This window comes from Carlito syrichta, unplaced genomic scaffold, assembly GCF_000164805.1.
Source record: "Carlito syrichta isolate Samal-C Ts95f unplaced genomic scaffold, Tarsius_syrichta-2.0.1 Scaffold305768, whole genome shotgun sequence".
NCBI classification, from domain to species: Eukaryota; Metazoa; Chordata; class Mammalia; order Primates; family Tarsiidae; genus Carlito; species Carlito syrichta.
Genome location: NW_007249864.1, coordinates 50,901 through 62,438, shown reverse-complemented (window position 1 = coordinate 62,438; position 11,538 = coordinate 50,901). Strand labels below are relative to the sequence as shown.

The 11,538-nt window shown below is 47.7% G+C and overlaps 1 pseudogene; it reads left to right on the top strand.

Moving 5' to 3' along the window:
* Positions 1-6,214: 6,214 nt before the first annotated feature.
* Positions 6,215-11,538, top strand: part of LOC110596023 — an 11,544-nt pseudogene continuing 6,220 nt past the window's right edge.

Here is an 11,538-nt window from a genome sequence, read left to right as displayed (position 1 = left end):
GTTAGCTAATAAATACAGAAGAAATGAAGTCAGAAAAATCATCCACAGATGCTAAACCCAGCAGGTGCCAGTGTGATGAGGAACACGATATTTACAGAGTCTCAAAATGTCTCCCCACAAATTACTTGTTCATCACAAAGAGGAAATTGGTAACTTTTTTTTTTGAGTCAGGGTTTCACTTTGCCACTCAGGCCAGAGTGCGGTGGCATGATCATGGCTCACTGATGTCTCTACCGCCTAGATTCCAGGTGATCCTTCCACCGCAGCCTCCCAAGTAGCTGCTGGCACTACAGGTGCACGCCACTGCTCTCGGCTAATTTTTAAACTTCTTGTAGAGACGAGGTCTTGCCATGTTATCCAGGCCGGTCTTGAACTCAAGCAATCCTCCTACCTTGGCCTCCCAAAGTGCTGGGGTTATAGGCATGAGCCACCACACCTGGCTGGAAATTGGTAACTTGATAGTGAAGAAACCTGAGGGACAAACTGCTTTAAAAATCATGTGTATCTGGGTAAAGTTTGAAACTGGATTGGAGGTCAAGTCATAATCCCATAGATGGGGCAACTATGGTATAGTGACATGTTCTAGTTCCAGACCTGGGAAAAACAGACTGTATGAATTTGGGCAACTCATTCACTTCTTCCAAGTTAGACTTCCTCATGTTTGAAATGGGGGTGGGAGGGATGCCACTACCTGTCGTATGTGGCTTCATGGTTGTAATGATCCAAAAAAAAAATATGTTCAGGAGGGCTTTTAACAAACTTCAAAGCATGGTGCATATGTAAACCTTCACCATCTTGCAGGAACTAGAACTTTAAGCTAAAGGAATTCGAGCAACCCTGTTGGGACTCCTCCCACTGCTGGGAGCTTTTCTATCCTCTAATAAATTCCTACGTACTCACCCTCAACAACAACAACAAAAAGCTAGAGGAACTCAACCCCAAGAGAGGCTTTTCAGGCACTACTTAGCAGAGGTGTGAGTGTTTAAGGTCAGTGGTACCTTTCTGAGTCCCTAAAATTGGCCTTCAAGTCAGCCTGTATTGGCTCTTGGATGGACTTTTTTCTTTTCCCCAAATTTCTTTCTTTCTTTTTTTTATTATAAAGATGCAGGGTACAATTCAGTCTTGGATGGACTTTAAAGAAAAAGGAAGATGACCTGGAAGATAGAACCAACAATACCAGAGTTGTCGTTTCCTTGGAGCCTGGGACTGTGGGACAGAGAGCTCTTTCAAGAGCCTTCTTAGGAAGTCTGGTGCAGTGGCTCATGCCTGTTAACCCAGCACTTTGGGATGCCGTGGCAAGATGATTGCTTGAGCCCAGGAGTTTAAGACCAGCCTAGGCAACATAGCAAAACCTTGTCCCTACAAAAAGCAAAAAATTAACTGGGTGACATGCACCTGTAATTCCAGTTACTCAAAAGGCTGAGGCGGAAGGGTCACCTGAGCCCAGGAGGTTGAGGCTGTGTGAGCTGTGATTGTGCCACTGCACTCTAACCTGGATGAAAGAGTAAAACCCAGAGTCAAAAAAAAAAAAAAAGGATCCTTCTTAGGGTGGGTGGAGTGAGTATGTTTTGGGGTTTGAAAAAACTTCTCCCTCCTTATTCTACTAGTCTGATGTAGATAGTTGACAATCACCTCTCAAATAATCTCCCTTTGGTAAAATCCAAATATGTTTCTTGGTAAGGATAACAAACCCTTCCTACAAACCCACTAATAAAAAAATAAAATTAAGGCCAGTCATGGTGGCTCATGCCTGTAATCCCAGCACTTTGGGAGGCCGAGGTGAGAGGATTGCTTGAGCCCAGGAGTTCGACACCAGCCTGGGAAACATCTCTAAATTAAAAAAAAACAAAAAATTAGCTGGGCGTGGTGGCATGTGCTTGTAGTCCCAGCTACTTGGGAGGATTACCTGAGCCCAGGAGGTCGAGGCTGTGGTGAACCATGATTGTGCCACTACACTCCAGCCTGGGTGATAGACTGAGACTCTAACTCAAAAAAAAAAAAAAAAAAAAAAAAATCAAACTAGTTAGCTATTTATCCATTCACAAGGGGAAGCAGAAAGCTATTTGGGGCTGCTGGGTTTGGAGACCAGGGGTTCTAGCAGATGCCTGAGGCAGGTAGGGTCAGTAGAGAGAAGTCTGGGTGGTTTATCCCTCTATCAAACTTCCATTCCTCCACCCTTCCTTGACACGGTTACATGCCAGGTGCCCCACTTGTCTTAGGAATACCAAAGGGAACTACAGCAGGTATTGCTCTTGGGGAACTCCCACACGGAGCCCTGGGAAACAGGTGCAATTGTCCAGACACAGAAGGTATACCTGGGCCATACTGGAGAGAAGAGATCAGAGAAAAACTTCCTGAAAGCTTTGCCTCTTGCGCTGAGTTAGGCTGACCAAGGGAAGTGGAACTTGGGGGATAGGAGAGGAGACTTAGTAGAGGAGGGTCTTCTGGGCCCTGGAGGGTACAGAGATGAAGTCAACGTGGACAGGTGACTTGGTGAGGTTGGAGTCTTAAAGAAACCACTCTGACTGCAGGTAACCAGCATGGAGGGACCGTTGCAAAGTCTGTGGTGGGAAATCCAGGAGGAAGAGGCGGAGATAGTGAGGGTGCGAAGAAGGGAATGGATTTGAGGACCACTTGGGATTGGACTCGCTGAGATCTGACGCCATATTGGTTGAGGAAGAGAAAGGAGGTGTCAGGATAGCAACTGTGCTTCAAACTTGAGTGCGTGCTGTTGGCATGTTTCCAATTCGTGGAAAAGGATAGTCCATAAGGGAAGTAGAAAGCTATCCAGGGCTGTTGCGTTTGGTGTACCAGGAGTTCTAAGAGATGCATGAGAGTCAGTAAGGAGGAGTCTCACCTGTTCCCAGACTTTTCATCTGGGAACTGGGGGGTCCAGGGAGTCTGAACAGATTCAAATGCCGCACCCAGCCCAAGGCCCAGACCCTGAAGGTGTTTTGCCTGGGAAGGGTGCGACTCTGGAAGCAGACTGCTCCTGTTGCTCGCTCACTTGGTGGCTCCAGGCAAGGTGTTTAGCCTCTCAGAAGCTCAGTCCATTTACTGAAAAATGGGGGTATGACAGCCCACCTTCCAGGACGGTGGTGGTGGGCTGGGGGAGTCATGAAATGCTACCAGGCCAACATCCCTTCAGTTATTCCCCTAAAGCCCCGCTTGGTTCCTCTCAACTCAATTGATTCCCCTTCTGTCCCCATTTCACTAGTGAGGAAACTGAAGTTCAGAGAGTTAAATGAGTTGCCCAAGACTCCTAAGCCATCATGGAGCAGAGCTGGTCCTACATCATCCTGGGAAAGACCTTCTACCCTTGCCGGGGCACCAGCCAGGCATGCTCTGTTGGGAGATGCCAATGCCACCACATGGAGTTCACTTCCCGCGCTGCTCTCAAATCCATCGCTTCCTTCCCACTCTCACCGGCTTCGCTCAGGCTCCACCAGCTCTGTCCTGCATTCCTGTCCAGCCTCCTAGCTGAAGGTGGACGGACATCGAGGGTGAGGAGTGGCAGGATTCAGGTGTGCAGATTGGAGATGTCACTGCTCCCTGGGGTACCCTCCCTCTTTGCTACCAAACACACACACACACACATACACACACAAGCACGCACGCATGCAGTCCTGGAATACTAGCAGTCTTGGGAGCCACTAACTTGGAGGTGACAGAGTGACAGCTTCAGCACCAGCTGCAGAAATGATTTCCCCTGATTCATCAGATCTGGGTAGTGGGAAAGGCAGGAGGAGAGGAGGGGACTCCAGGAAGGGAAGGGGAGGGGGCCTTCCGTGCATCTCACCTTGCTTGGCTTGGAAATTCAGGAGCCCGAGCTTCAAGAGCACTCTGAGAAGTTGGCTTCACACCAACAGGCAGACCCCAATGAGGGCAGACGCGCAGGGTGGGTGGCGGTCCGCGCCCGAAGAGCTCGGCGAACCCACTGTCGAATGGACTTCTGCTCACTTACCCCAAGCCTGGTTCTGGAAAGGGTGTGGCCCCAGGTGGGGCGGCGGGAACAGGTGGCAGCTGTGGTGCGCTTTGCCCTTTGGTCTCTGGATAGGAGGACTTTCAAGAGCTCAACAGGAACGGGAGAAGGAGGTGCAGATAGCGGCTGAACCCAAGGACCCAGCTAGCGAACTGTTCCTTAAATCTCTTCCAGGGAAGACACCGTCGCCCCCACCCCTTTGTCTGCCAACTAGATGGCCCACTCTGGATGGTGAACTGGGATGACCACAGGCCAAAGAGACTGAGGAATTCTTTGCATGGCTCAAGGTCACTGCCACCTCCTAGATGTTGAAGGGCCAAGAGGAACGGAAGCAGATAAAGCCTTCCAGGGACAGGTCTGACCACCTTGGATAGGGGTGAGAGCCCCGCTCATGGAACGTGCAAGTGCGTCTTGATAGGTCTCCATGTAGGAAATTCAGGCCTCAGATAAGGGCGCCCCACACAGCCCCGGCATTCTGGGATCCAGTGAAGGACCCATTTCAGGCTCATGCCAGAAGAGTTTGGAGTTCAGTGGAAAAATAAACACATAAACAAATCATTATGATACAGCATGATAAGGTCAAACGGGCAGAGTCACCGAGAGCACGAGCTTGGGAGGCAATTAGTCCTGGGTTCAGATCCCAGCTCTCCCGGCCTTGACCTTGTCATCAGGAAGTAGAGATGTGTTTCTTTCCTTCCTCGGGGTGTCACAAGGAGTGAGTGAACCGCTGTTCCTCATGTTCCTGGCACAGTTCCCGTACTGCAGTAAACAAGCAGTAATAAGGGACAATTAATAGGGAGTAATCATTGCTATTACCAGGCACCTACCGGGTCCAAAGGGCTCTGCGTGGGGAATCAGGGATGCTTCTGAATAGGACAGGTAGGAGTTCCCAGGTGGAAGAGAGGACAGAGCATGCCAGGCCAAGAGAAGAACAGGGCCAGGAACAGGTAGGCCAACAGCTGGATGCAGCTGAGCTTCTAGAAGGTGAAGGGAAGAGATGAGTTTGAGAGGTTGGGTGCAGGCGGCAGGGATATCTAGCACTTGGTATCTCACACCTTCTGCCCCAAGAGCAGCTAGCGTACTGTGCCTTAAACCTCTTCCAGGGAAGACACCGTTGCCCTCCACCCCATATCTAACCAGGCTCCTCATTTTGTTGATCCTACCTCTTTAACAACTCTCAGACCTGCCTGTTTCTTCTCAGCCTATTCCACTGTCTCCCAACTCACCTGTCTCTCACCTGTCCCATACTCAGCTGCAAGAAAACACCTACATGGCAAACCAGCCAGGTCACTCCTCTGCCTAAGATTCTGCACTAGTGCCCCAGTACCAACCCCAGACTTTACCCATTCTCTCATAACCTTCACAATTTGTTACCATCTCTTTCCACGACCTAAACTATTATACGCTTGATGATTTTGTAAAAATGGACTTCATCTGCCAGGCACGGTGGCTTGAACCTGTAATGCCAGCATTTTGGGAGGCCGAAGTGAGAGGATTGCCTGAGACCAGGAGTTTCGAGACCAGCTTAGACAACTAACCTGAAGCTCCCTGAAAGCAGGTAGGTGCAGGAGAAGCGAAAGCCTACGGGCATGTGCACAGGAGTCTTTCTGATGGTCCACAGCTACAGAGGTCCAGCCCTAAGAAGGCAAGGAGTTCCAGGATAGCAGAGGACAGGAAGCTCTAACCACCCAGTTTTCCTGTCATGCTCTGAGTCTAGGTCTCATCCTTCTCCTTATAGAAATAAGCTCCTATTTGGAGGAGGGCTAGATTCTGCTGATCCACAAAATCTGGTGACCAGAGACCTCACTGAAAGAAGAAGTGAAAGGATGGTCTTCCTGAAGGACACACACAGCTGGGTGTCTTCCCTAAGACAGAAAAACCTGAGGCTGGAGCCATGCTTCAAGAGACCTGTCCCCTTCACTGGGCTGCCTCAGGACGTTGAGGGTCTGGGTCTGGAGACAGACACACACTGCCCATTTGCTTGACCCCCAAACCACGGATTAGCCAGAAAACATACGCTTCCAGAGTCCCAAAAGACAGCGTGTGGTCATAGGGAGCTGAAGCCAACACCCTGACTCCACCTCTAGAGAGTCGGTGAGTGTGGATCGCATTTTCTTGCCTCAGGCATTGGCACTGATGGTGCTTGCCTGCCCTGCCTTATGGAACTACTGGGAGGCTCGAATCAGACAGAGTCACAGAAGCACTCTGTAAACTGCAAAGCATTGCAGAGAAATGAGCAGTGAAGTGACACTGGCGACCCATCCACCCAAGCCCCCAGAGAACCAGCTCGTTGATTCAGCGGCTCAAGTCACAAAGGACGTCACTGAGTGAGCTGGATGGCTAGTTACCCAGTGAGTTTGGGAGGTTTGGGCAAGTGGAGCCCCTGAGGACGGTGGGAGATAGCAGGACACGCAATGGCACTGAGAGGAGAGATGAGACCAACTCTTATATGTGCCCGTGAACCATCTCTGCCCTCAGAAGGCTTATACCTCACCAGGAAGCCAAGGCACACAAGAAAGCCCACTCTGCTTATCTTCTTCAGAACATGATTCCTGCCTCCCCTGCCCTAGTCCCTAGTTTCTGCCACTATGGACAACAGCTCCAAGAGCTGCCTCCTTATGGACAGAGTCTCCTGGAATACGATGACTCCAAAAAGAGAAGCTGTCTATGAAACATGAGCAGTTCTGACTATTTTGCATAGTTTTTAAAGTCAGAATCTCACTTTGTCACCCAGGCTGGAGTGCAGTGGCACGATCAAGGTTTACCACAGCCTCATCCTTCTGGGCTCAGGTGATCCTTCCCCCTCAGCCTTCCGAGTAGCTGTGACTACCGGTGCATGTGACCATGCCCAGCTAATATATATATATATAGGCTAGTTTCAAACTCCTGGTCTCAAGCGACTCTCCTACCTTGGCCTCCCAAAGTGCTAGAATTATAAGCATGAGCCACTGTGCCTGGCCTATTTTGCAATTTTTGAGAGACATAGGGAAATACTGGACTGAGATTGAACAGACTGGATTTTTTTTCTTTTTAAAGGAGAAGTCTCACTCTGTCGCCCAGGTTGAAGTACAGTGGTGCAATCGCAGCTCACAGCAGCCTTGAACTCCCGGGCTCAAGTGATCCTCCTGCCTCAGCCTCCTGAGTTGCTGGAACTACAGATAGTGCCACCATGCCTGGCTAATTAAAAAAATTTTTTTGTAGAGGTGAGGTCTTGCTATGTTGCCCAGGCTGGTCTCGAACTCCTGGCCTCAAGCAATCCTCCTGCCTCAGCCTCCTTGAGTTTTGGGATTATAGGCATGAAACTCTATACTCGGCCCTAGACCAAGATTCTGATTCCACCTCTACTACTTACTAGTTGAGTGGGCAAATCACTAACTCTCTCTGGGCCTTGGTTTCTCCATCTGTAAGACAGGCACAGTGATCCCCACCCTGAGTGCCAGCCTGAAAACACTGTCAAGAACTTGGAGGAGTTGGTGGGTGTGAGATGGGCATGGTGGGGATTCCCATTCAGAGTGATGGGTGTTTGGCTGGACTCTGGACCTGGGTCTTTAGGAAGGAATGAAGGACATGACAAATTGTAAATACTGTGTGAGTATATGAGAAAGACAGTCTTTTTTTCCTCTCAATTGGATTAAAATATGCATGACAATTTAAAGTGAAAATTCAAATATTGTATCATGGGGCTTATTACATATGTTGATGTTAGATATAAAAACTATAGTATGAAGCATGAGAGAAAATAGATGTCCACAGTTGCAAGAGTCTTGGATTTTCTGTGAAATGGTATCCTATCATCTCCTGCAGACTACGAAAAGTTGATGATGTACATTGTATTACCTAAAAAGGTAATTCTAAAATAAATATTCACTTAACTCAGAAGAAGTCAAGAAAAAAAGGAAGAGAAGATTAAAAGGCAAAACAAATGAACAAACAAAAAGATGGGACAAAGAGACGAATCAGTAGATTTAAACCCAATCATATCAATAATTGCATTAGACATACATGGACTTGTGTCAGGGCCCCCAAGACCACCCTTCTGTTTGGAGAGTCACTAGAAAGACCCTTGGGACTCAGCATTTAGTTGTATTTCTGACTAGTATTTATTCCACGGATGTATTCAGAATGCATGGCTGGATCATAATGGGGAAACGTCATTGGTGGAAACTGGAGGAATCCATGTGCAGACTTCCTTATGTTCTCTCCTGCTCATGAAGGATCACATAGAGCATACTCTTCCAGCCAAGAAAATGCAGTAAGGTGTGTGATCCTGCCCAGGAGAGCCCATTAGAGACTCATTGTCTAATTGTGGGCTGGCCAGATAGAGACACTCTCTCCCAGCACATACCAAAACTTCAGACTCCCAGAAGGAAGTCAAGTGTTTAGCATAAACCATATTGCTTGTACAAATGCCCAAGCACAGTGAACCATCCTTATCATTTAACTGTTGGCTGGGAATACTGTGGGAGCCAAGTTTCCAGATGCCAGCCAAAGGCCAACCTTGCAAACAGGCAGTTCTAAGGATAAGTCTTGTGTTATCTCTTTTCTGCACAGGGCTCAGCACTTCAGTTAAAAGGCATAGATTGTGCAACTGGTTAAAAGAGCAAGATCTTGATGAAGAGACCCCACTACCACTGTTGCACGATTGTTGGGTTACTTAGGGTTACTGCCCTGCAAGCAACTGCATTCCTTAGAATTATAAGACTGTGCTTGAAAGGTACCTATAGAAACCTAGAAGAAACTTAGCTTATTCTTTAGTCTTTTTGCCTCAGCGTAACCATTAGGAAGCATTCAGACATTCTACTGCAGGACAAACAGCAGACTATCCCATCCCCCCCTTGGCAAATCTCCTTCAGACACAAGATCGGGACAGCCCAACCATTCATGGTTTAGCCTAATAATTTCTAGTAAACTTTTGATTCCTTGTCAAGGCCAAAGTCAAGGAATTTGTGAGTTGCAAATGTCTGAGTTTGTGAATTGCTAAGGTCTAACAAGTCTCTTGCAGGAATCTTTCCCCCCTGGGGCTAACCTAATCAGTCTTCTGTGAACTACAGACACAGATAAGCCCCACCATGGCAGCAATCATGTGACTAACCCACCCATCTGCCTGCTGTCCATCACCTGACATCCTCAGTACCTGTGCTTGCCTGCGTGATGATGTGGAAGCAGACCACCACCCAATCACCTTAATGATCTTCCCCGTCTAGGGGAATGGTTAAAAGGACTCAACCACAGGCCACCAGGGGCCACTGCCTTGCTAGGGTCTGGTGTGGCCATGTGCTCTTTGAGTCATGGCTGTCGTCATGCTTCCTGGCTTTGGTCCCCTCCCTCACCTTGGGGAGGTGAATCTTCTCTCTTCCTTCTCTTTCTCTGTCTAATTTACTCTTTTTTTTTTTGAGTTGATGTCCCACTCTGTCACCCAGACCAAGTGGCCGCTCCCGGCCCTCACAGCCTCGACCCGCTGGGCTCCGGCAATCCTTCTGCCTCAGCCTTCCGAGTAGCTGGAATTACAGGTGCGCGCAACTACGCCCGGCTAATTTTTTTGATTTATTGTAGAGATGAGTTCTTGCCAAGTTGCCCAGGCGGGTCTCGAACCCGTGGGCTCAGGCAATCCACTCACCTCAGCCTCCCAAAGGCGCGGGATTACAGGTGGAGCCACCGAACCGGGCTTCTAATTTACTTTTAAATAAACTTTTCTTTCTTAACCTTTTTGTATGTTGCAATTCTTCACATCTACTCGGATCTCTGGGTTGCCAGCATGTACCTCCGACCTGCCAGCCCCAGCAGTGCTGCACACCTCCCTGCGCCTCTCCACCCTCACCCTTCCGTACTCTAACAGTGCTGACCCTCCCTGCAACAGAACAAGTCACTGACTCATGGTTGTATTCACATAGTCAGTAAAATAGATTGTTATTCATTTCTGTGATCAATAGTTAAAGTTAGAAATACGATCATATTAACCTTATAACTGTAACCGGAACACTTTTGCTTTGTTTTACTCGTGGGCTGATGATCTAACACAATGAATAATGTTTTATTTTGTAGTAAGTTCTGCTAACTCCTTTGCTTAGAGTTACTGATAAATGAAAATTACAGATTCCCGGCAATGGCTACTGAAAGGAGGTACTTATAGAAACCTAGAATAAACTTAGTTTGAGAGACCCAAGAAACCAAGAAACTTAAAAAGCCATACTTGCTGTAAAAGTAGTGTTTAGTTCACTATATTTCATATAACCCTACCTCATGTTCATTGTACTTTATGAAATCTTAGTACTTTAAATCCTACCTCAGACCCCGTAGAATTAGGCATATGTCGCGTGCCGGGTAGAGACTGATTGTGTAATTATATAATGTCTTAAGTAGTGTCTGTATTTAGAAAACTCTTGGGTTAAGCATTGTTAGTCCCAATTGCCATGCTGACTTCTGCTTTTACAATGGGATGTAAATGTTAAAGCGATAAGCCCCTTTCAGACATTCCTTTGCTGCAGACTTGGAGACGCTAGTAATCTGCCTGCTTGCTCAGGTTAATTTATACGCAGTGACTGTATGAACCTACTTATCTGACATTCCACTCTGCCCGTTGGGTGGGTTTCCGTCAATCACGGGCAGTCAGGTTGAAGTCCACGAAAGGCACCTACCAATACCAAGTGTTTCCGTACCCATTAGGAGAGATTACCCACTCATGTAAAACCAAGTTTAGAGTTCTTTCCCCTCCCTCTGTAATGGTGTATAAAGACTGCTTGCCATGCTGGATCGGGGCTCTCGTCCCTGAAGCCACAGCCGGCTTCGTTCGTGAGCCCAGACTCGAGCCTGAATAAAGACCCTTGTGTGTTTGCATCAGAGCTGGCTCTTTGGTGGTCTCTCGGATTTTGAAATTTGGGTTTAACAGTTTAGCATAATATTTTTGCTTCAGCATAGCCATTTTTGCTTAGACTTTACCCCTGACAAGCTTTGAATCTAGTACAGGTTAGACATAGACAGATACATTTCCAATAGGCAGGTTTTAGGAAGCGTTCAGACATTCTACTGCAGGCCAAGCTGGCATCCTACCCTACTTGCTCAGCAAATCTCCATCAGATGCCAAACAAGGATAACCCAACAGCCCAACACTTGATTCACGGTTTAGCATAATCCCTAAGAAACTTTCAGGCCCCTTAGCTGGCCTGAAGCCATAGAAATAATAATAAGACCACCTTTTTGCTAAAGACTGTGGATTGGAAACATCTGACAAGTCTCTTGCAGGAGAAACCTCTCCCCTTGTTTCCTCCCATCTAGCCGACCACCAAGGCAGCAATCTTGTGACTAAACCATCCATCTGCCTGTTGTCCGTCACCTGGCGTCAGTACCTGCGCAGACTGCCCCTTCGTGATGACATGGAGGAGACGACCACCCAATCACCTTAATGACTTTCCCCCACCCAAGAGAAATGGTTAAAAGGACTCAACCATGAGCAGTCATTTTGCCATTGCCTTGCTAAGCTATGGTGTGGCCATGTGCTCTTTGAGCTATGGCCAGACCGTGTTTTCTTTTTTCTTTTTTTTTTTTTTTTTTTGAGTTAG